Source organism: Lepisma saccharinum, chromosome 23, assembly GCF_977018435.1.
Source record: "Lepisma saccharinum chromosome 23, izLepSacc3.1, whole genome shotgun sequence".
NCBI lineage: Eukaryota > Metazoa > Arthropoda > Insecta > Zygentoma > Lepismatidae > Lepisma > Lepisma saccharinum.
In genome coordinates, this window is record NC_139251.1 from 32,112,928 (window position 1) to 32,139,966 (window position 27,039).

A 27,039-nucleotide genomic window follows, 5' to 3' on the forward strand; every position below is an offset into this window, starting at 1 on the left:
GGGTAAAACACATGTCCGTCTTGCTTGACATGTCTCCTCATGAATAAGGAAAATATTGCCCCTTCCTCCACCCACATGTATACAAATAATCATAATGACAAGTACAATCTAATACAATTCAAACTAGAACGTATCGAGAGGGTGGAATTTCGCCCTCCTCCGCCCCAAGAAATATTTTCGAAATAATAATGCTAATTATGAAGCTTGAAAAATTATCTTTCTATGCCAGCTCCTTTTGTCGCATTGTCCTGACTTGACTAGACAGTTCTTTCCATTGTCCCGTCCAATCATTTACTTCCTTTTTGCACGAAAATTACATACATATACACACATACACGTATATTCATGTACATATATATATACCATTTACAACCTTGTCAAAAAACTATAGATTTTTTTCTGGTATAATATATACATATAGTTCATATATCTCCAATTCTTCAACTCCACGATTGCATTGTAGTTGTACAGTAGAAGACACTTTGAAAATCCTACAACACACACACGTATTGCTTCATTTTGAATAATTTCAGTGTACTACATGTACACTTTCAATTCGCATGTGAATTTGTAGATGAACATTTGTAGGTATTTTTGAAAATCTGAGTTGAAGGGTGTGCCCAGGATAAAAATTGAGATAGATTTTTTGACAGGGTCGTAATTGTATTATACATATGTGTGTGTGTGTGTGTGTGTGTGTGTACATATATACAGATGCGTAATTTTCTTGTGCAGAAAAAGAGAACCAAATTGATTGGGCGATATATCCTTCTTCTTCTTCTTGCAGCTCTGGGTAACCGAAGTCCGTTCTGCGACTACAAAAATTGATCATTCCATCGGCGATATGGTCTTGCTAATTTATTTTCCTTTTGTCCTGAAAAATAATTATTTTCGAGGCATCCTCAGAACCTTTTCATTCCACTTTAACTGATATATTTTTTTTAAAATTTCTTCTACCATTGCTTCGACCAACAGAACCAAATTTATTGGGCGATATCTCATAATGGAAACTATTGTGTATGTGTGTATATTAAATGAATGCTTTGTTCTGACCAAGATATGAAATACCTAACAGCATTGAAGACCTCTGCTTCCAACATCCACTTAATGCCCATCAATGGCTTGTTTTTCTCTAGACTTTTATCGTGGTTTCTGTGACTCTTCTGAAGGTAAATTGCTTGCAGATATACATAATGGAATGCCGTCTAGCTTCATAACAGAACAAGATTGTTGCGGTTTCCACGTACAGTTGTTGAACTGAAATTAACCTTTTTTTGCTCCTCATTTACAAGGCCGCCCATAACAATTATTTCCGTAACCCTTTTACATGGATATCGTCAGGAATTGTTGTATGGATAGTGCATATCATTTGTATTGAATTGGTTAAATAGTAGTGTCAATAATTATAACCATTTTTGTTATACATATATTTGTATATACAATCGCACTTGAAACACCAAAGAGAGAATTTCTGACATACTTTATTATTTTATATTTCAAAGATTAAAAAACGCATTGTTGTTTTCATATATCGTTACAGCTTGTATCAAGGTGATTGCAATTTTTAGAAGTGAAGAGGTTTCTGTAAAATACACAATGTCGAAATAAATTTCCATACACACATTCTTCCCACCAATTGGAAAATTTACAAATACCACGCTGCCTATGACCAACCTCGATGAAACAAAAACTTACAAAGTTGGGGAAACTTTTCGGAAGGGAGTGAACGGAGCAGAGCCGTGGACGCTGCTGCAAGCGGCTGGTATCTGCTGCCTCGTTTTCCCCTCCATATACTCACTTTCCCTCTCACGCGTTCATTGGTCGAGCCCTCTCAAGTCACTACTTGCGCAGAGACTTGTTTTCGTTAGCTGGCTCCATAGATTGCAGGGACGGAGTGTAGTGGTTCGGATCGCAATTTGAACTGTACATCCAGACCCGATTAGCTTATCTGTGCATAAAGTGCAATTACACTAGAATGTGGAACTCACCCCACTAAATTTGTGAAGAGAATGAAGTCACCCCACTGAATCGATACAGAGAATGGAAGTCATCCCATTGAATTGGTGCAGAGAATAAAGTCACCCCATTGAATTGGTGCAGAGAATGGAAGTCACCTCACTGAACCGGTGCAGAGAATAAAATCACCATACTGAATTTGTACAGAGATGAAGTCACCCCATTGAATTTGTGCAAAGAATGAAGTCACCTTACTGAATTTGTACAGAGAATGAAGTCACCTCACTGAACCGGTGCAGAGAATGGAGCCACCAACTGAATTTGTGCAGAGAATGGAGCCACCCACTGAATTTGTACAGAGAATGAATTCATCCCACTGAATTTGTACAGAGAATGAAGTCACCCCACTGAATGTGTGCAGAGAATTAAGTCATCCCACTGAATTTGTGCAGAGAATGGAGCCACCCCACTGAATATGTACAGAGAATGGTGCCACCCCACTGAATTTGTGCAGAGAATGAAGTCATCCCACTGAATTTGTGCAGAGATTGGAGCCACCCCACTGAATTTGTGCAGAGAATGGAGCCATACTGAATTTCTGCAGATAATTGCCATCCCACTGAATTGTTGCACACACTGAAGTCACCCCACTGAATTGGAGATTCGTTATATATCTGAGAACAACCACTCCAACAGGAAAACGAAATGCATTAAGGCTCCGATGAATTACATATCCTTCGAGAACCGTCGTGGCGCCGAAGAACAATCTGCCGCCGCAATCTGCACGCAAATTCTGCGTTTCCCCCACTTCTCTTCCAAAGTGTGGACCATCATATTTATTGTTCCGTCTCACGTCTTCCCCATGTAATTTGTGTGGTAATTACTGTTATATGTGGTCATATATAATAAAGCTGTTGTGTTTCCCTGCGTTCGTTTTGTCCGTTTCTTGACATTGCGGCGGAAAGGGGCTGTCAAACACATTGTAATGTGCATACATGATTATTCATGTATTTCGTGTGTGTGTGTGTGTGTGTTCACCGTGTACACAATTGTTTTGCAAGTTACCTTCGTTTGGGGGTTGAGTTCAATGCAGGAGTGTGGTATTGGTATTTGTCCTTCCCAGTCTCGTGATGAATAACAAGAATTCCTTGCTTTCTACCTTCTATATTTGCATAAGGTTTTCTCCCATTAGCAAATACTTAGCTTCAGATTCACAAGAGTCCATTGGAAAATAATCTCCATTCACCCACCCAAATAGAAATTTTGAAAATCATATATGGTAGAGCTCGGTGCTACCACAAATATTGACCACAGTTTGTCTTTCTTCTATCCGAATTTCTCTTTCTTATGCTCAAAAATTTCCCTTTCCTAGGTCCAAAATTACCCTCTCACACATCTAAAATTTCCCTCTCGTAGATCTAAAATTTCCCTTTTTCATACTAATTCTCCTTCATCTAAAAACTTGAAATTGCCATAGCAAAATTTCACGGATTATTATTAATCCAATACAAAAATCAATTTACACAATACATATTGGTTGAATCGATGAAAATATGGAATGCATTAATAGTTAAGAATAATGATATCTAATTTGCGAATCTTTGAGAAAAATATACTAATAGGAACATTTCCATGACAACAGGGAGTCTTAACATTGAGCTAATAGTCTGTACCCATCTTTTACCCATCACTGCCAGTTTTTTTCAGATAACAGCAATATAGATTATTATGTGCCTTAATTTCACAATAAAATGTATAGAATCATCTATTGGTTTGAAATCATCAGATTTTTTTAAAAAAAATGCAGGGCTGTGTTATTTATTATTATAGTAAAGGAGCGTATATCAATATTTCTATAGTTCGTGGGTTCTTGAATGAAGGGAATGTATGACTACCGGTAATACGTTGCTAGTGTGGTACACAATCATGTACTACAAGGTGTTTTACCCGCAATTGTGGCAGAAGGCCTGTGTGACGTCATAAATCCAAGATGGCTACCACTTCATGCACTAACTAAGAAAATCCATCATAACTCCTTTAATAGCGATTTTGGAAAACTTTTTATAGTTACATGTTTTATTCAGAATTGAAAAAGGAACGAAATTGATTCTTATAGTTTTTTCATATCTCGCACTATTATGGAGATATATCTAGTGAAACTATTTCGTGCCCTTTTCTGCAAGGATTCTATGCATATTTTACACTTTACTTGACATTCTGCCATATAAAGGGGGAAATTACTACCTGTGATATTTTGTTGATGCCTACTATTGTGGCGTATTATTATTATTTGTTATCATATTTGTTTGTTTTTCACTTTCCGTTTGCAAGCGCTACTTACACTATGCATTTCGCCACATAACACAAATACCGCAAACGCACCGGCCCGACCCTAAGTTGTTACATTTATTATTCCGATCGATTATACTAACTGAACTTTATTTCTGGTATAAACAATAAAAATAACAAACTTTCTTATTTCTTTAAAATTGAAATGAACAATGCCAATTTCCAAGAGGGTGGGTGGTCGATGGGTTGGTTCGACCCCCCCCCCCCCCCCATCCCATGAGACTGATGGAATTCCACCTTTCCACTGGTGTTCTCTGTCGACGGCAAGGGAAGTCGAACCGCGACCTTAGAAATTGACAACATTCATTTCAAGTTTTAAAAAATTCGAAAGTTTGTTATTTTTTTTATTATTAATAACAGAAATAAGGTTCATTTAGTTAGTGTTTGAGCAGAATAACCAAAGTAAAAAGTACATTACTTCGAAAAAAAAATAGTGTAAAACAAAAGAACCAGGTTATATTTTAATATTCTGCTATAATTTTATTCAAATAATAAATCGTTCCACAGTTTCCATAATTCCAAGCTTCATATTGATTGATTGATTTTGTTTATTTTACTTCTCTTTTCTGTCACTTTTTGGCTAATTGCGAAGATGGGCAATATGATGAAACTGATATCAGAGCAAACATGTCCAGGCGGGAATTCGAACCTGGGATCCCTGGTCTCGTAGCGCGCTGTGCTAACCACGGAAGCTGACCCAAATGTTGTAGTTGTATTTGAGAAATCACATTACATATACTTGATAATTAAAATTTATCCTAACTTTTAAAGCCTTTTCGTGAATGAGGTGTGCAAAGTTAATAATTAAATACAAGAACTATGAAATTCAGTGCACTAACTATATGAAATGTAAATAATAATAATAATAATTATTATTATTATTATTATTATTATAATGGAAAACAGTAGTGCTGGATATCCACCTATCTGGCGCATCGAGTAGCAAATTCTCCCCCTTTTATAAAATAATAACAATAATAATAAACTTGGAATGAAATTGGTTAATTTTATTAGTTTATAATAGTTATTATTCAGCGATAATAATAATCATTGTTGTTATTATTTCCTACAAATTAAGTTTTAGCAATGGTCTGACCATCTACAAAAAATTTCTGAGGATGCGTATGCTGTCCGCCACTGGTTTAATCTGCTTATGTGTTCGGCAGCCATGTTGCTTACAGCGATCGAGAAACAGCCTTTTACCATCGAGAGAGAAAACAACTACGCAAACGTGTATTATCAATGTTTTCGCGGCATGGTAGGTCGCGCTCCTTCTTATCAGCGCCCCCTGGAGTCACGGAAGGAAGCAATGGCCACCCGGACGACAATGCGCTATTAATAGGCTCGCGGGGCATGACGGGAAGGAAAGGGGTGGAGCTTATCCTGAATATGTATCGACAAGTACAACATGTAGGGGGAAGTTCTGCCAAATGTCAATTGTTTTTTCTTTCTTTTTCATGCATACCATGCAGGCTTGATGACTGGTTGGTCAAGAGTGCAAGGATTATATATCTGTTTCAGAAAAAGTATTACCTAAATACATCAAGTAAATACCTTCAATAATCATTACACATAATGTGCTGCGGCACTAATGGGAAGTAAGAGTCTATTTTTCTTTATTTTCTTTCTCCCTTCTCTTCTTTGTTTTCATTCTTTGTCTAAGTTATCTCCCATTCTCCTTATATCTGATTCTCTGCTTCATTCTACTTCTTTCTTCATTTATTTCTATCCTATTTTCTTTCCTCTGCCTCTCTACCTTTCTACTTTCTATGTTTTCTCACATAGTTCTCTTTTTCTTTCTTAATGTCACTATGTTTTCTTTTTTCTTCTTCTCTCTGTCTCTCCTCATTTTTCTGTCTCTATATGTTATTAACTTTCTCTTCTACTTCCTCTCCCTGTTTTATTTTTCCCTTGTTCATCTGTTTATGTTTTCTCGCATTTTCTTTCTACCTGATTCTAATTTTCTCTCAATTTATTTCTATCTCTTTCTTTCCTTCTTCTAATTCTCTACCTATTTTTTCTGTTTTCTCACATTCTTTCTCTTTCTCTCTCCATACTATTCTATATTTTCATTTTTCATTCTTTTCTCTGTTTCTCGCTCTCGTTGTTATGCCCTTAAAATGCCTAAAATGTGTGTGCAAATATCGTATCAATCCATAAGATTATATTTTATTTTAAAAGCCTCTCTGAATGCTTCATGTGACCAGGGATATATGCACTACAAAGGTTCAAAATATGCAAATGAATATGCACTTTTGAAAACACTTTACTTTTTAATGTTTTCTTTCAATTACTTAGAAAAACCTACATGTAAGCAAGCAGGTACTTGTTTTTTTTTTAAGTTCATAAGATTTAGCATGCAATATACGTATGTAAAAGTTGCAGTTCTGAATTTTTCCACACACTCTTCTTTACACTGCTGTTTTATAAATGAAAGAAAATATTACTAACAGATCATGATTGCACTTGATTACAACAAAATCTTAAATTTTCAACCTTGAAACTCCTGTTTTTGGCACAAATATTTTTATACTCAGAAAAAAGAATCTAGCTTTACCTCACAAGATGCAATTGCACAATATTTTGTAGCTACAATATCTGACAAGTCATGTTGATCATTGGTGCATAGAATTTCACGCACTGTCACCATAGCTCCGTAGTCGCTCCTATTTAAAATTAGCATTTTTTGGCTAATTTGCGAAGGTGGTGATGAGTGATCATATGATGAAATTGATGAATGGACACTCACAAACATCCATTCCAGGCCAGGATTAGAATCCGGGACCCCTGGCGTCGTAGCGCGATGTGATGACCACTCTGACAAGGGGGACGGCCCTCTCTCTGTCTGTCTCTCTCTCTCTCTCTCTCTCTCTCTCTCTCTCTCTCTCTCTCTCTCTCTCTCTCTCTCTCTCTCTCTCTCTCTCTCTGCATGTTTTGCTTCTCTCATATATAGCGTTCTTTTCAATCTTGTGTTACCTTGACGTACTAGTCTTGTTCCTCTATTACTTCACCACGTTTCTAATCGTTCCACCACGTTTTAAAAACAGTATTTTGTAATAAATTCTAATGTAATGCATGTTTCAAATGGTGAGTAACGATTACCCAGTTATTATTTTTTTTTTAAGAATAAGAAGTTTTTCCTTGTCTTTATATTCTTCGTAAGAGCGGGTAAAATTCAATTTCATAAGTAATCGCCAAACTTATTTTTCAATTTGCATTGTGTATGTATGCATGTGTTTGAAAAGAATGTAGGTGAAGGAAGTAGATAAAAATGTTAGAATTATTCTGCTTTGGTGTGTCCTGCCTTTCGGTTCCGAAATTCTGCTCAGCTCAGGATTAATCATATCATCGTCGCGATTCACAAGAAAGAGTCTAGAAAAGGGGCGCTAATTAATTGATTGATTGATTTGTTTTACTTTACTTTCAAATTAACTGAAATACAAAACTTCACGACGTACAAATTCCAGTGCAAGTAATTCTAGTCTGTTTGGGGAAAAATGCGCTCTTGAAAAGTAAAAAAAATGCAATTTTACACCAAGCATTGCAGACTCTCGTATGTTGGATCATCACTGATTACACATCCCAATATAAAATTTACACTTGGTCCCTTACATTAAAAGAGGCACTTAAGTTAAGAGTAGCCTATTTAAAAATAAAATCTTGAGAAAAATATTTGGATCTAAAAGGGATGAGGAGACCGGTGAGTGGAGAAGGTTATGTAATTTAGAACTACATAATTTGTATTCATGTCCAGATATTATTAGGCTAATTGAATCAAGAAGACTTAGTTGGGCAGGCCATGTGGCACGAATGGGAGAGGAAAGAGGAATTTACAGGATTCTTGTTGGGAAACCTGATGGTAGGAGTCCTGTAAGAAGGCCAAGACGAAGATGGAGGGATAACGTTTAGATGGACCTAAAGGAAATCGGTAAGGATGGGAAAGATTGGATTGGTCTTCGCCAGGATAGGGACAGATGGAAGGCTTGTGTTGCTGCAGTCATAAACCTTCAGGTTAGTTAGGTGACTTGAATTAAACCAACAGAAATTCGCAGTTTTTGAATTGTGTGCAATTTTCAGTACGTTTTTATCTGGGGATGTAATCAATTCCTCGATGCAAATTGCAGCGAAACTGAATGTTAAGATTTCTAACGGATTCACCGCAGTTGGTTACGAAAAAACCGTATAAAAAAGGAAACGAAGGTAAATCTGAACAGATCTAACAAGGTGTATTACCGCAAGGCTGACTCGCCGATCCACTCGTTCAGCGTCAAACGGCTAGTGGCAGCCAAGCCGTCTGCACGCGAGACAAACCGCTTCCAGTCAAAATAGCGCAACCCGCTCTCGGAACTCAGAATGGCGAATATTTCACTGTAATGACTATTTCTTTCTTTTTACTGCTTCATCAGCTCATGATCTACTGCAATGTAGATTTTTGTGCGCAGGTGCCGTTTAATAAACCTTTCTTTTTATACACCGCGATTCTCTGTCCTCTCTTGTAACGCAAGCCAGCTCTACTTTTTCACTTTTTTTAAACCGCGAAGTTCCATATTATAATGCCCTTAAGCACTTTTATTTCGTTTTCTTCTATTTTTACTCAGTTCTTCTAGCTCTGGTTTATCTTCATTTACAACCTTCCATTCTTTCTCTTCATGTTTTTCTTCTCTCATTCGTTGCAATCTTGTGTTGCCTTGTCGTCCTAGTCTTGCTCCTTTATTAATTTATTCATTTCTACCTCTTTATTTTGGTTCAACTTTTAAATTACTATAAATAATTCTTAAAGTCAAATGTTTCCCTGTTTTCTACACCGTTTACTCTAAGAAGTTGGCTGAAGACATGGCGTTCTAAGACCATCAATTTTCGCTATCGAACTTCCGTTAAGAAAAGACCGTGACCGTTTTTAAGTATTAACTTTCACTGTATAGTTAACCTAATTAATGTAATTATTAATGGTTGAGTTTTTAAAAATATGTTGTACGTAACTGTAATTTGCAATCATTTCCTGTCTTAATACATGATAAAATATTTAAATTAAATTTAAAAACGGTTTTGTCCCGTTTACTTTAACAGGCAGATTGATAAAATTTAACGGTAAGATATTGTAAAAAAAATCTAACAGTAGAAACTTGGAAATAGTGTTTGGTAAAAAAGTATCAGGATGGTGTATTGACAATTAAAACACACACACACGTCCATACAATTATGAAGCAGTTTGACGTGAGGTGATGGATACTATTCTTCTGTCCATTGTTATCAGTGTATTATTTTATATTGCAAGTTCTGTACAATAGAATACGAAAAATAGTACTCTTAGATACTTTTTATATCGTTTTATTTTCTTTTTCTGTGTCAAGAACTATTGTGAACTCTTAGATTTATCATAAAAGAGAAATTATAAGGTTTGACCTAATATCAAGATGTACAATAGGCCTATCAGTAAACATTTTAATCTGACAATATTTGCAGTATGAATGATAAACGTAATTTCACAGAATTTTTTTTACAAAAACCCTTTCCTGTAAAATACGAGGAAGAGATTATATTAGTAAGATATGATTCAAATTAAATAAAAATGAAATATCTTGTGCAGTACGGGAAAGAAGGGTAGATGTTCCATGGTGACTGAGTTGAAAAATTCGTTATTACTTGTAATGATACTCGAACTATGGTTTTCTCAATTTCCTCTTTCATTTATGATCATGCTCAATTTGTTTTCTACAGGATTATCCTATTGTTCGTGTTCTCAAAAGTTTACTTAATTTATTTTGATGTTTACATAGTGTGTCTACTCCTGTTCCCAATTTCGTTAATTCTAGAATATAATTAGCAAAATTTTACAATAAATTTAACCCTTTCAGCTATCTCCAATTTAGAATATATGAGTTTTACATAGCTGTAGCATTATTTTCTTCTCACAATAATTTCTTTCCGTAGATCATTTCTTTGTGTGCGAAAATAAGTAATATAATTTGTGAAAAGAAAGTAGTAATCTGACAATATACATAATGCCAGTATAGGTGGAGGAGAATTCCGAAAGTTCCAGTTTCGACTCACGGCCTGACTGTTCCTTCGTGAAGTATTTGATCGATTGTTCTTGTTTTATTTTACTTAAATTTTCTTCTTTTTGGTTAATCGGGATGAAAAGTGATAAGATGATATTGATTACAGGATAATGATAAACACACATTGCCAAAGCCCTACAGAGGATTATACTGGCCGTGAGTTCAGACGCCAGAGCCTCGTTAGTCTGCAACATTGTACTGCGGGAAGAGAGGTTGACGTTTGGGTGATTTATGAAAGGGTCGTCCCTTACACCCGTTTGTAAGTGGGTCTTCGTAAATATCATCTAGTAAACATTCGTCTCCGTCGCGAATTGCACAGACTGGAAAAAAAGAGGCGCAAATTAGAAAAATACATATTCATGAGTTTCGGGGGGAAATATGTATTTTTTAGTATTTATCTAGAATTTCCAATAAAATCGTCTTGTCTGAACTTAAGTAACTAAAGGTTCATTTAATTTCATTCTCCAAAATATTATCTTGTTTTAACATTATTATCTTCTTTTTGATTTGGATTTGAATTTAATTTTAATTTTGCTATTAATTGATTACCCAAAGTACACACAGGCACACACAAATTCCTCCAAACACATCAGCCCTGTCTTGCACGTTTTCCAATTCAATTATTCATTCTCCTAATGGTGGTGCTTCTCTTTTCAATTTAGAAATCTCCTTACATTCTTCTCAATTAACGTCAAATCTACTGTTATGAGGAGTAGACCATACGTCCTTTCCCTCCCCATTGCAACTCATTACTAGTTTTACTGAGAAGAATAACTCGTTGTCTAATAGGACATTAAATAAATCTATTACAAAGCAATTTCGAACCCGACTGGATGTGCTGGCCGCTGTAACCATTTCATACATAATGAAGAATGGACGTGCTGTTGCATGCTTGTTGTCAATAACGTCTCATGGCCAGAATACAAACTACAGTAGCTTCTCTTCCCGATACTCATGGGTTTAATGGTCGACTACAGAAATGTCTCCTTGGTATTTTATTTTTATAGTCCGATAGACATTGAATGAAATTTTCCATCTTATGCGAAGTTTATTCCTAGTTTCTAAACGTCTTTAATTGGTTTGTCCAAACTCTCTTTCTCCCACTAGAATATCTTACTTCTCTCCTCTGTTACTTCACTCCCTATTTCATATTTTCTTTTTTTCTATTTTTCTTCCTAGTTCCTTTCATAAGTAATGAATAATAAATTAATTATTATTATTTATAAACATTTTATGTTATTAATGTTTATATTTCTGAAACGCTTGGTTCGGACCCCTCTCGAAATATATTTGTTGGTACGTCCTTATTACCCTTCTTTGAACGCTTTTTTATTGTGTACATTTTGCTTCTACAGTAGTAGCACATATTAAATTCTTATATCTGCCTAGCTATAAAAGATACATTACTCAAACATACCTGAAACCTTACTAGGAACAGGAAATATTAATAATAATACATGCACCAATGCCCTTCAGCGGTATTATCGGTGTCAAAAATTCTCAATAAATCTCAATGTGTATAAACTAGGGCTGATCCGATACCAGTGGTATCGGTATCGGAAAGTATCGGTTGGATTTTTTTTACCGATACCTGTCCATACTTTTCCGGCATTTTGATATTTCAAGGAGTCCTCAAAAATGCCGTAAGTTACTTTCGCGGAGTCCTCGAAATTATGCAAAATTCGAAGTTTCCTATTATTTTGCACCAGTTTTTTGTGAGACAACTGAATCTTGTGATAACGCATCATCTAATTTAATATTCTGATGTAAAATTCTCAAAAGCAAAAATCCTGAAAATTGATGCTTATACCTAATTTGAGTTTGTGTTTTCAAGTCCTCTTTATACGCGCAGAAAAGCTAATTGCGACTGGACTCATAGTTTAAAGTTGGATCCGAACCGTTATGTGGCATATAATTACAGTGACATACTTAAACACTAGCATTAATCTATATTTTGAACAACTCTTAATTATTACAATTTTCAAGCATCGGCATCGGTGTCGGTGAGTGTATTGGCATCGATATTGGTTCAGCCCTAGTATAAAGCCAAATAAATATATATGGGTGTTTCTTTTGTTGAAATACACATAGTAAACTCTGTACCTTGTAGATCCCAAAACGTGACGCATCGTTCCCCCAAATACCCTTATTCCAATATAAGGCCACGCTAGAACCTTTGACCGACGTAGCCATTTTCGAAATTTGCTTTCTTTTCGAAAAACCGCAACGATATTCCAAAATCTGGAAAATATCATCTGCATATAATTCCTTCGAGACCAACAACTTGAATTCTCGTGTGGTTTGATTTCGCTGTTGTCTAGGTATTCGCGATAGTACGTCTACACACACACAGAGAGAAAACTCTAAACCTGATTCTTAGCAAAGGCCGAAAAAACACACATAAATTGGTGCGTTATGGTGTACCAAATAGATTTCATGCATTTAGTTTTCCGCGCATATTTTCCGCGGCAGATATCTTGGAAACGGTGAAAGCAAGCCATACGAAAATTAACATGGATGTTCTAGAAGGAATTTGAAATAGCGTTGATTTGTTGTTTTGCGTGATTGATTTGTTGTTTTAAATCCACTTTATGCACAGAAGGCTAATCGGGATTTGACCTGCAGTTTAAAGTAGGATCCGAACCACCAAGTGCCTCCACAGGGTATCGAACCCGGGATCCCTTGATTACAAGGCGACGTTACCACTACGCATCGGGGAGGCTCTGTAATTTGCAATAGCATAGAGGTTTTTGGAAAGGAGAAGGATTTTTTGAAAACGGTTTTGATTACGTCTGCCACAGTTTTAGTGTGGCCTTAGGCCTTAAAGTGTATTTCGCTATAGTTGGAGCAGTTTTAGAATTATCTACGATAGTTATATAAGTAAATAATGTATGCAGTTAAGAATCGCCAAGGTTATGTTGCTTTGTACATTACATGTCATAAAGAGTAAGAGAGTATCAACGTAGGATTCGCTGAAGAACAATTACATACGTGCTTGAAGGTTAGAGCTTCACTCAGGGAGAAAAAAAACAACTTGTTATTACTCGTGTTGCTATGTGGCATAGGAGCCGTCCCCTACTACGTGTTTATCATAACTTGTTTGTTTTCGTCCAAGGTTTACACGCCCGATAAAAGAAATATCTTGATAGAGACGGAGAAACTTGTAATTTGTTTGACGTGTTGTGAAATACGTAAGAAAAAATATTCTACCGCTTCTTCCGTAATGATAATTATGTCCAAGTGTAATTTTGTTGTTTTCACATGCAATTGTTTCTGGTGCGTTGCGAAATCTTCGCTGTAACCTTTATATTCAGCAAATAAAGCTTTGGAGCTGGCCCCCGTGGCAGAGTGGTTAGCACATCGCGCTACGACGCCAGGGGTCCCGGTTTCGAATAGGTATAGATGTTTGTGAGTGTTCATTCATCAATTTCATCACTCATCCCCATCTCCGCAAATTAGCCAAAAGTGACACAAGAAGCGAAGTAAAATAGAACACATCAAAAATAAAGCTTTTGGTATAACAATTACTAGGTTTTTTTTTTAAAAAAAAATATATCATGATCTATATCATATTGAACTTGTTTCAATATATTGCGTATTGAAGAAACTATGCAGTTTAAGTGATACAACGTTCCACTCTCTAAGCAACAGTGACGTAGGAAGATTTTTTTGTGGACTTTGCTTTTGTTTGTCGTTGCTAAAATTCTCTGTTTTACCCCCACTTTTTGTTTTCCTCATCTAAACTCTACTCTCTGAATCTACTCCTCTCTCTCTCTCTCTCTCTCTCTCTCTCTCTCTCTCTCTCTCTCTCTCTCTCTGCATATACGTTTATTGAGAACTTGTGACACCAAAAATACCCTGAGACGTATTGCTGCATGTAAATTACAAATTATGTTGACAGCGTATAGGATGTACATATAAGAAATAGTACATTGTTTTTACAATACTATAATTATGATATAAAATTAATGTAAATGTGTACAAAATTTTAGCTTTAAGTTCTTATTATGTAGTACATCAGTAATATGTATAAAGTACAATTTTATATAATGTATAGCCTAATGAGATAGAGGGGTTCTAGCAGTTCTAAAAGCGGTGCACAGAACAATTAGAAAGAAGGGGGGGGGGGCAGAGTGACAGCTAAGAATGTTCACAATACTTCTTGCAAGTAATTCATTAATGAACATTCTATACTTTTAGTAATAGTATTTTCCATTTGTAATTTATTTTATGCACATGAACACATTGATGAGCTGATGAAATTGATGATGCAACACACGCAATATCACATTCATGCTTCACCCAGGGTTCGAAGTTGCGACTTCTGGCTCCGTAGCTTGTTAGTCTGGCTTTCCAATTAGCCAAAAGTAGCAGAAAAGTGAAACACTTTTTTTCCGGCTCACTGCCTTCCAGACACATGTGATCATGAACCGTTGACTGATAAACAAAGAAATGTGTTTACAATACGTAGGTCTCGGCAGATTCTCCCGACACGGTATACTTTATTCTCTTAACGCGAGGAAGTAACGACACCCACATTAATCATTGCCTAAAAAAATGGGTATGGTGCGGGGCACATCCAGGTCTTAACAGTCACTAAAGCAAATTGCTAAGAACTAAATCTAGCTCTCCTAACCTAACCACATATGCATTATTAGAACTAAACGGAATTGTAGGTTATAAATTGCTAGGTTAGAAGCTCCAGTTGCTCTTAGGAATTAATTTTAATGACTGTTAGCAGCTGGATGTGCCTCGCACCAGAGCCCTAAAGAAATAGGAGTAAAAAAAAGTAACCATCCGAGTCTGTCTGGTTCTTTGTACAGAGAAACCTGAGCTGGGCAATCTCCCAAGACACACGGAATCAGGCAGGCGTGAAGGAGGTGACAACCGGTCCAGTGGGTTGAAATGACCCTCCTCTCGACACGAATCTCCGTCTCAGATCTATGGTCCTGTTCGCCCGTGACATCTGTATCCTTCATTACGGCTGATCATGTCTCCCAGCTGGTTTCCTTGGTCCAGTTTCGATTTACAGCTTGGAAAACACAGCGATTACATCTTTTGTACGGCATGATTGACTCGACTAGGACATGAAGCTCATGCTGGCAACCTCTAGAAGACGAAGTGCTGTGCAGAGACAGTGTTGGTGTTTGTAAGACAACTTGTAAACATCTTCAAGATATTTGTAGAACTCATTAAAGTGCTACAAAAGTGAGGTTATCTTCAAAAATACGTTCAAACTACTTTAAAGTACCGTATTTGTCAGCATATAAGATGATGTACTTTTTTCCTTTAGAAATAGGTCTGAAAAACAGGGTCCGTCTTATACGCCGATAGTTAAGGACTAAAAGTGGTAAACGTTGTAAGTGCCAAAAGCGAAAGTGTTGGGAAATCGCATCGTTCCGCACATCAGCCCGTAAGAACGTTCACACTAGTGACCTCTTTACACGCCCTTTGAACTACTTAGAGGGCTACCAGCCACATTTCACGTTTACCACATTATAAAGCATGGCACATTTCACAGTTTAACGTGGAAAACTATGTTTGAATTCTTGTGGCACTTACAGCGTTTATCAATTTTAGTCTTCAGTTTTTTATTACTTTCATTTCTGTAAATTTACCATGTACTGAGGATAACGGTTTCTTTCTTGCTTCCTTGCGGTGTGTGATCGCATGCATACGAATAGATCCGCATGCGCTGTCACTCATTTCGTCTGATTATGTCAGTTATTTGTTGAAAGTAGACCTACATATTGCCTTATATTTGAAATACTGCAAATTAATTATAATATTCGTTGATAAAGCTTTTCCCCCCCAAAAATGTAATGTAGGCCGGCAAATACGATATATCGTAACGACTACTGCCATTAGATACAATTGCAGCATGGAATATATTTATAAGGTGATTTAGAAAAGAACAGCACATTCGGAAGGAGAAGCATAGCTCATCCATGGCAAGCGAATGTCAATTGAAAATTACATTTGTACACATGTAATTTTATTTCAATTGTAGCTGTTATATTAGTTATTATCTAATAATTACAACGGATACTGATAAAAGTTCGTCGCAAGAGTGCCCTAAATTTCAAATACAAACAATATTTGGAGAGCAGCAGCAAGAAAGAATCCATTTTATGTACAACTGACGCCCATAAAAGTTTTATGAAAAACCTTTTGTGGTGCTGTTCATTATTATTTGCATTTTGTCTCAGTGTTTAGTCAACTGAGTGTTTATTGTACTTGAAAAAAATTGACACGTTCTTGATTTGGTTATGCTTTCATTAACAATGTCTTGTGCTAACCCTTTACACTACCTAGGTGTATGAATTGATCTTTAAGATTAACACGTTACCACCGTGGCTATTTCCACTCGTCACACACAAAGTTCTTACAATAAAATACAGTATGTGTTTTTAGATTTATTCTTGATTTGATTTGATTTGTTCTTTTAAGTCCACTTTATGCTCAGTAAGGCTAATCGGGACTGGACCTACAGTTTAAAGTGGGATCCGAACCACTTGTGCCTCCACCGGGTATCGAACCCGGGACCCCTTGATTACAAGGCGACGACGCTACCACTGCGCCATCGGGGAGGCCTTTTAGATTTATTCATTCATTAAAACAACCAACAACAATTAAATTGATGACAAAACAACTGAGGTTCAACACACGCATGAACAAGACATAGGGCAACACAAACCCACTGCGGATCCAAATGACAGAATTTCATGACGTCATTAAACTATTGAACGATTACCCTTGTTCGATTTTTTGACAAAATATTCCGTATTAAATCAGGACAAAATGCTAACGATTATGAGAATGGCGACTTCCGTTGGCCGCAAAAGAGGAAAAAAGTCGCGGTTTGCCATTTGCATTGCTAATTCTGAATACTGAAACATGGAAATGAGTGTTATTTGTGAACCTCCCTTCGTCAGTTTCATTTAATGAACACTCATCATCATAGTGGCAAAAAAACAATGTAAAATAGTAAAAATCCAAATTCGAATTATGCAGTTCTGATGGTGTACCACGTGGAAAAGAGACTTCTAGTGCTCTCTCAGAAGATACACCTAACACCTATTACTTTAATATTCTTGTGGGATATAAGGGGTGATCCTTGTCCATAGACACCCAAATGTCAATCTTCCTTCCACGTAGTACACGCTGGACCTCATTTTGCAGACTAGCGAGGCTCTGGCGTCTGAACTCTGGCAGTATAATTCTCTGTGGGGCTCGTGTTGTGTCGTCCCTATATGTTAGGGATTGTTCCATCGTTCATCTCATCACCCTTCATCCTCATCTTCGCGATTAGCCAAAAGTTGCAGAAAAACGATGTAAAGTAAGGCAAACCAATCAATCAATCCATTATCATTGTGGACATGTGTAAAAATCTTATGTATTAACCTCGATTAAGTCGGAATGCACACAATTAGAAAAATATACATATATTGCAACAATGCATCACCGCAATTAATGGAATTTGGTTGATTGATTGAATTGAAAATTCTGGGTGCGTCAGTCCCAAACGTTCTCGTTTCGCGGCTCCCTTAGCGTTTCAAGACTTTTCCGCAACGCTCAGTTAATGTGGTTAGGTTGCTCGTCTTAAGTTGAAAAATGAACATATATTTCAAATTCAGAAACATTTTATGTGTAAAAAAGTACTAAATAAGCACACATTTGGAACAATCATATCATTGATTGAATTTGCAATTGTAATTAGTGGGATACATTTCGCAAGCCAGCCGCAATGCACACTTTGGGAGCCACTGGAGTAAATATGAACGACAATTTCCAAGCAGAAGAATGCAATAATTCTTTATCTTTATAAAAAAAAACCTTGTTCTTAAATTCACATCATTTATTTCATATTGCACATCCGCCTTCTTGTGACAACCGTGTGATCTGAAGCATGAATTTTAAAAAATCTACCTGCATGAAGTCGGGAAAACAATTGTACATGTAACACAGATTACATGTAATATGATGCTTTAAGGTAGGACTTCCACAATGCCATACTTTCTTTCAACTCCACCATCCATCGTCAAGAAGTGGCCGAGGCAGGTAATACCAGACCGCCACTTGCATATTCAAATGACCCGTCGTAAAGTGACAGGACTTGGCGTGTCTTGGTTGTAATCCCTCCGTTATTTGTGTCTCTTGAAAGCAGTCTGAAGGGAAAAGCGTGATTCATGGAATAATACACCGTGTAAGAGAAGTAATTGAACATACATTTTCATTTTCAGCAGTACATTCATTGTATATTCATTTTTGTTCTTTCAGAAGCTGGAAGTATTTTTTTTTCTGGAGCTTCGACCACCAAGAACCTACCTGATGTAGGAAAGCAGTTTCAACCCTGAAGACCTGTGCCGAACCGAGAGAGAGTCAATGAGAATGCTCCGCCATTTGAAGAAACAAGATTACTTCAGGTATGTTTGTCTGTAAATTGCCATGTGGTATTCTTCACTAATTTACTGAGGTATTTTCCCTCATCGTTTGGTAGTCTGTGCTCTGCATACACAAGAGGACAACCTAATCATGGACATTGGCGTACGCTGTAAAAAAAATATCGGCGTTTTTGAAACTTTGTTACCATGTATCTGTGTTATTTCAACACCACTGAGGTGAAACGTTGACCAAAATGGGGTGTAGACTTCCTGGTACCACTGTTTGTCTTGTTTCAACGCCGATATTTTTTTCAGTGTACGCAAGGGAGCTCGCAGCAAGAACTCGATAAAAGCAATGTGGTAAATACAACCCCCAATGACGTATGTACGGGAATCCAGGTGGTGTGATAGACTTACCAAGTACTAAAATTTGATATTAAGAATACACATGTTGCATAATCGAAGGTTACAGTATTTATTTCCGCCGAACTTAAACAAAGACAATAATTAAATTTGGATCATACGGCTTTTAATGAATTAAAGAAGATTCATAAATACTGCTACTACTATCGGATTAAAAATTATTGGAGTTTGGGCTCCAATAAATAATTAACCACTAGACTTACATAAAAACGAGTTACATCAAAATTTAGCTTATTCAATTCTGCGTTAATCTATGCTAACCAAAGTTTCTTTGGAGTACGCCTTATATTTTTTATCGCCGTGAGAATAAAGAAAGGGTCGGTTTTTTTGTCTTGCAAACGGTCGCTCTCTTTGAAATTCTGTAAATCAAAAACGGGTTGTCCGATCGTCATGAAAGTTTGGTACGTTGTGGACAGAAAGGTTTTAAACACAATTCTTAATTTTCAGGTTTTCAAAATTTGTCAAAAAACAGTTCCTTCAGAATTTGCGAAACAACTTTTTCTTAGTATTGGGTAGTGCTACAAATACAATATTGGTCTTGTTTTGAAGCCCTTTGCATCTGTTTTTAAAATCCATTGTCATTGTCAATTCACATTCCGAAACCGATTTTATACAGATGTTTATTCAGCGGAGTAAAGCTGAACGTGGCAACACTGCACACAGCGATGTCCGTTGAACCGTGTAGTTACTAGTACAACAGCCCGTGAGGATCATGACCTACCTACCAACTGCCTCCTTTTAAGTTCTGAAACGTGAATCTCCTGTTGTCTAGATTTAGACCCTATATTGACCGAAACTGTGATCAATATCGCATGAAGAAATGGGAGAATATTTAAAATATTTAAAATAATATTTAAAATGTACTGGATTTCACCGTGAAAGCTTGAGTTTTATTCTCTATTGTTGACAAAAGTGTTAGAACAACAGATGCATTGTCTATTGTCAAGATTTAAACAGAATACGGATGAATGTAATTTGGTATTTAGCACATAGGCGTAGCTAGAACTTTATATTTGGGTGTGCACATAGAAAAAAAATGAGATCTTGTACCTTTTTAATAGCATATTTTACAACACAATCACTTGGCTCTTTAACTGCACTGATGTTTGTAAAGGAATATAAATTCACTAAATGACAGTGTTGAAAATTTCTGAATATATGTAGTAGAAAAAAATCAAATTGCATAGAAATTACACACACACAAAATGTTCATAAATGTTACAAACAAATACAAACAATGTTCTTAAACTCATCAATAACTTCATTTACATCAATAGACTAAGCTTGATCCTGTTCCACAAATAGCAAGAGGAGGGCTTTCAATCTATCCTGCTTCTGAGTTGCTCTTAATTTAGTTTTAACTTGGGTAAGCTTGGAGAAAGCTCTCTCACACGTGCAGCTTGTGACAGATATAGAAGAAAAGCGCTGCAGTACAGAGTAGAATGCAGTAAATATCTTCTTTCTCCAATGACATCAAAAAATCTAAAATCTATAGACACCCGTTTCATCAGCGATAATGCACACGTTTGCACCAAGTAATGACATTTTAAACTTCTTAAAAACTGCTGCTTATTTTCTCTCTTATTGAAATATCTGTATTTAATTCTCTTTGATAAAGCAGACCATTAGGGTGTGCCTAGGCACACCCGGCACACCCCGTAGCTACGCCCATGATTTAGCATGAATATGGAATATACGCATATCAGAAAAAGTTTGAAAATATGGAAAGTAAATACAAGGGTGCCCGCAGGATTTCTTCTGAAGGGAAGGGGGGGGGGGTCATAGAAATTTATTATTATTATTATTGCTATTATTTTTGTTATTATTATTAATATTAGTTACTACTACTACTACTTTGCAATTCATAAAATTCAAATTGAATTGAAAATATTTTGGCGTTGTATAAAAGTTCAGACTCAAGATAGAAATTGGATTCGTCTTTCTTCCTTTCAATAAACATGTATCACTTTGTTCATGATCAGTTCTTTGTCTTTTTCCACTTTTTCTCAATGCACAGATATCAATCACAGTTAGAAACCTGTCCTTCATGGTACCTCTCATCTATGGTTTTATGTTCCCAAGGGTACTGTAAAATAATAATAATAAAATTATTGCTGCAACTTACGGCCTGTAAGTCACGGACAACAATATATTTTCTTGTAAAATATCGCTACAATTTCACCATTCGGATTATATTAACTCTTTGCGGATATCCCAGAGGGCAAGTGTCCCTCCTCCCTGCGGCGCCCTTAAGTACATGTAAAAATATGTAAAATATGTGCTAAAAGCTAATATCTGTAAAAATCTGCACAAAAAAATTAAAAAAATACTTTCCGAGCGTACATGCCACAATTCGCAAACACATGTAAAATGAACATTGATTTTAGCATAATATGAAGATATGTAGTCGCAATTTGCAACTGTTCATTTGGAGTCGGGTGGTTGGGAAGATGCCCCTGTGGCCCCCTCCGCTGCTTTAAGAGCAGGTATTACACATTTCACGCTTGCTCGTTTTGTTCGTTCAATTGGCCTCGAATTAGACTCAAGACATAAATGAAGACGGGAAGTGGATATATATTCAATTACAAACGTGTTCGGCGACTTGAGGTATAACAAACATTAACAGGTCTCCACGAGCATGCGCGTTGCCAAAAAGCGTCATTTCATGTAGAAATAATAACATGCGAAACACACACGTTGACGCACATATCCCACCCACCCCATCGCATCCTTTGACGGCACGCACGAACATTTTATGATTCTCGCCTTAGTACACAATTCTAAAAAAAAATTGCCCCCCTCCCCCCTAAAAAAATGAACAAGCTCATTTGAAATGGACGCACACCTCTTCATTTACTTTCCACAGTTTAACTTCTAATAAAGTATAGAGGGGCCGTAATTATGTCGACAGTTTTGTTGCGGGCCCCTCCAGCATCTTCGTGCAACGGCATAGAAATAATAAACTGGTGTGAATTCTCTTTGAAGATGCCGACAGGGCCTGGACTTGGCTTCTGGTGTCTGGCAATAAAGGGGTGGGGAAAGGGTAAGTTGAGGGTATTGAACAAATGTGCGTGTGTGTGTGTGGTTTAAATGTGGGATGCTCTTTTTTTGTGCGGGGCCATGAAGCGAATTAGCCAACAGTTCTTTCTTTATAGTTAACGGGCAGATGGTCCATGAACCTGTCTTGACACAAGAGAATGCTATTAAGCTTCAGAATAATGTCATTGCGGGAAATTTCCGAGAAGTTGATGGGGTACAAATTCTTTTAGTCCTACTGATTTACAGTCGTTAGAAAGTTACTTTTAAAAAGTAACTGAGTTATAGTGAAAGTTACTTTGCTACAAAGTTACTCGGTTATAGTTACTATACTAAAATTAGTCAGTTATATTTACTTCAAAAGTTCCGCGCGATCTAAGGTGTCATGTTTTGAACTCCGGGTAAGGGACGCGCGCAGGTTCGAGTTTCCTGGGGTAACCGTAGCAACTTTCCTCCTGAGATTTCGGCCAGTGTTTGGGACCGGTGCCCATCCAACATTGTGAAGAAATCGGGAAGCTACGAATGAGTAGCGTAACCCGGTCCCTTCAACAACGACTGGCGGTTCGTCGTGCTGACCTGCAACAAATATACATATCTAATTACAGAACGTAAAATACTATTACGCATGTAATCATATTATACATTTATAGCATACATACGCAACGTGTGCCATCTCTCAGACTCACACATAAACATATAATACATAGTATTTACACACTCATACACAGTATATGCCTATGTTGTATTGCTGCACCAGTGTAGAATGCATAACTATGCACTAAATTCCAGTATAATATAATATATTCCAAGATAGTACACACAGAAATACATCGGTTCAGATCGGACACGATCATTTCAAACAAAAAAACACAATTATTACACGTTTAGCTTTGTCAATTAATGCCTCAAAAGTGTTTTAACCTTGATTTGATGCAGTTCGAGTTCTATAATAGAGTTTTCCCCTTCTTGAACAACATTACCTTTCTAAACATATTTATAAATATATAGATTGTGTTGTACTTAAGTCTAAGTCCACAAAACAATTTGAAATATTGTATTGAGAACTTTTAACTATTTTTTTCCTGTCCTCGTGTCAGGATAAACCATGTTGTTTCTGATATGGTACAACTATCAATGTCTATTATTTTATACAGCAGTATTTGTTGAGAATTCTCTTCTGTTCTAAAGGCTTAATATTAAGAAACTTATTAATTATTTGGTAATTCTTTAAGAAATGTGCATTGTTAAAGAAACAATTTCGTGCTGAACAACAATTATTATTGGTGACTTGTTTAAACAAATGTTTGGTTAGCAAAAACTACTGTTTTCTCTCCGCCATCTACAACATAAATAATATACAAATACGTCAAACGTATAAGTTACTTTACATGTCTCTCTTGCTTACTATTTGTATGTTTTAATGTAAGAACTGCAGTAAGAAGGCTTTGTAAGCGGTCTTCATCAGGTTAAACTCCAATATAAATAAATAGTTTTGGCACGGGATAAATATAATCAAATTTCTTGTGAAAATAAGCCTTGATTTGTGAAACTGGCATTTCACGTTTTACACTTTGACGCGTAAATACATGCATGTTGCTCGAGTTCATTTGTTTTTTACGATAATACAGAGTTCACAAAATCTAGAGCGCAGGTACATTACCGTATATCGACTTACGAATGCCGTAAAGGGGGAGGGGGAGGGAGAATACATCCATAACTTTCCATGCCGGAAGAATTCAGCGTTGTCATAACATGAATCAGAGAAAGCTAAAAAAGAAAATGCCATGAAGACGGTCAGAAAAGTGCCATATAAGCCTTCACGAAAATATGCCCTTAAAAGAAATCAATTTGGTTGGTTCGTAACTGGCCCCGAAATTTCCCTGATAAAGCTAGTTTACATGTGTTCTCCTGAGCGAACAACCGTCCTATCATCGTCGTCATCACGAAACGCTGGCCTAGTTCGTTCCTACGTCACCGCATTCCCCCCCCCCCCCAAACCTTGCTGCCCCGGCCGGTACATGTCAAGGAGAAAAACATTTGTCATGCTTGTTGGGCGTTAGTTTATTGCTAAGTGACATGCCCGCCCCCTTTTACGCAGTGGCGTATTCGGAACTTTATTTCTGGGGCGCTGAACATGGTTCTTAATACATATTGTACATGGCAAAAATTTTCAAAAACAAGTATTCGCGTATATTATGTAAGCATATCTACACATAGATATGACTATGTATCTATAAGAGGTCGTATTTCTAGTGATAAACGTTTGAATAATGAGTAATAGTTTTCAAAATAATATAATAATATTTGTCTGAGATGATTTTATGCGCAGAACAAAAATGTTTGAATTAATACTGTGCTTCATTAAGGTTAGATTTGGAGGGAGGAGCAGAATCGAAAATTTTTCTATCTCATAAAAGTAGCATACAGAACTATTTTGCTAACGGTTACATTTATGAAATCATAAAAATTACTCATTTCTTCGCTCCTCGGGTCCAGGAAGTTAACATCTAAACATCTAATTTCAATAAACCTGAAAAATTTGGAGGGGAGCAAGTGCCTCTTGCCCCCGCAAAATTACGCCTATTGACCTTGTCAAAGAATTTTTTTCCTTCTCTCATCAGGTGGAGGTTCGGGATTGTAGCCCCAAACCAACTCAAAATTCGAGCCGCTAGTTTCTAGGAGAATCCTCGAGAACTGTAGGGCAGTTCTTTGCCACTATTTCAGAATTATTTCACAATCAAAGCAAAAATATGAAACTTCGAGAGAAAAATAGATGTCACGATGTTGCTATTTACGCAGTCATATAATTCGTGGAGTGTTTCTTAAAGCAACTCAATAGTTCTGAAATTTAGAAAATAAATCTTTGGAATTTATTGAACGAAAGTTCTAAACTGTACAGCTATGATTAACATAATTTATCAAATTAGTTAACAACATTTTCCAACACATGAACATTACAATAATTTTGTGAAATTAAATTAAATAAAGCTTCACACTCAGTGTAATAGTTCGATCGCACTATATTTTTTAAAAAATGGTTTCTTCACATAAGTGGATAATGGACCTATAGTTTAACACAGATCTCCTTTCTGTATTTGCATTATGAATACATTTTCTTAAGTCCAATATTTTCCGACTGCCCAACATTTGCCAGTGTTGGCCAGGGGATTTCGGGGGCAAAGTCCCGAATGGTTGGCAAGCTTGTTCGTTATGTTAATTGTGACTAACGGTCAGAATTGTAGCTACGAAATTCGGGGAGTGGGGGAAGGGGCTTGAAGAGACGGAAGCAAAAGTAAGGTAAACTTTGGAAAAGAGAAAATGTTGCGACCTCTCGTAAAAATATTGTTACATTAATAAAACAATATTATTGTCAGTTTGCAAAGAAATGGATGGAAAATATTCTTGCTCGCTTCACTTACGGAAAGATTTAATTTCTATAAGTTTCGCGTATCTTACACGCATTGTTGAAAGTTAAATTTTGGTGGTGGTGTGATATACGAGGTATCGAGTGACTCAGCGTATGTACGGTCACCGGCAAAATAAAATAAGACACCTGAAATAATAGCTTCTCTTCAAGGCGTTACGTGTGTTGCCTAACTTTACGGCGGTGGTAGAAGTTGCCATTGAAAATTGCTATCAAGATCCACTTCTCGCCGTGGAGTTAAACAACACAACCCCTTACAGGGAAGGGAGTATTTCGGGATCTAAGTGTCCCATTTCTATTGCCGATGACTGCAGAGCGGAAAATTTTAAAGATATCAAAAATTGGGAATACATATATGGGGTTTCGATGAAGTAATTACGAACCAGAGTCCTCAGGTAGAGGAAAAGGTCTAAATATGGGTCCCCTTTTTATGTTGTCATTTTCGGAGTATATGAATATATCAAGCACCTGCCTTTAAAATGCATATCTATGAAATATATACTTAAATGTAATAGCATGTTAAAGTATAGAAGGTCTCCATTTTTTTTTTAAAAAAAAGCAATTTCGAAAAAATGGTAAAATGATGTATTTCAAAATTGTGGTCTAAATATGGGCTACTAATGGCAATATCACAAAAGGCAATGAAATTTTTTAAAAAAAAACAGTCATTTATCGCTAAAACATTATAAAATTCATATTTATGAATAATCTGTTGTTTTGAAAATCACGCGGAATGGAAAAATCTAAATTAAGAAAAACATCCAAATATTTGTTGAAAATGTGATCTCAGCATTAGACCTCATGTCATAGCCCATATTTAGACCATCACGCTATTTTTCTTCTTCAATTTATTTTAGCTCTCTGTGGTACATATTACACAAAAAAATATCATTGCATTATAAAAGCCCACATTTGTTTCAGGTATCGATAATATCATAACCTATACAAAGCAGATGACAATTCAGAAAACGCTGAGTTAAAACATACCTGCAAAAGTTTTCGGAGGTCGCAATTCTATAACAGCGTCCAAGGCCGAAAATAACCAGCACTTTCACTTGCGAATTGGCGCCGCAACCTTTGTCCTTGACAGATAACCAGTTCCAATAACCTCTGCCAGGCTGCAGCACCCGGAAGCGCTGATAACTCCAAAACCCATATTTAAACCTTCGTCCATATTTAGACCTTCTCCTCTACAAGTCCCGACCCTTGGTATGTGTGCTCTTTGTGAGCGTCAATTCATCAATTTCATTGATTACACTCGCCAAAAACCGCCCACTCCGGCTGGAACTCGAAAGTTTCGTGGGCAAGGCCGTGATCCGACCACTGCAGCTATTAGAGCAAGTGCGGGTATTGTGGAATAGGTTGGGTAACGTGGAACACTACGATTCTGGTTCCGGTAAGGGGTGAC

At 36.6% G+C, this 27,039-nt stretch overlaps 1 long non-coding RNA gene across 3 annotated transcripts in view; it reads left to right on the top strand.

The window, feature by feature from the left end:
• The window catches only part of LOC146005405 (uncharacterized), a 262,625-nt gene that overhangs the window by 115,861 nt on the left and 119,725 nt on the right, over positions 1 to 27,039 (top strand). For all 3 annotated transcript variants that reach the window (XR_014444019.1, XR_014444021.1, XR_014444020.1), the window contains one exon: positions 18,645 to 18,790. This is a non-coding gene — a long non-coding RNA (uncharacterized LOC146005405). The remainder of the gene's footprint in view (positions 1 to 18,644; positions 18,791 to 27,039) is intronic.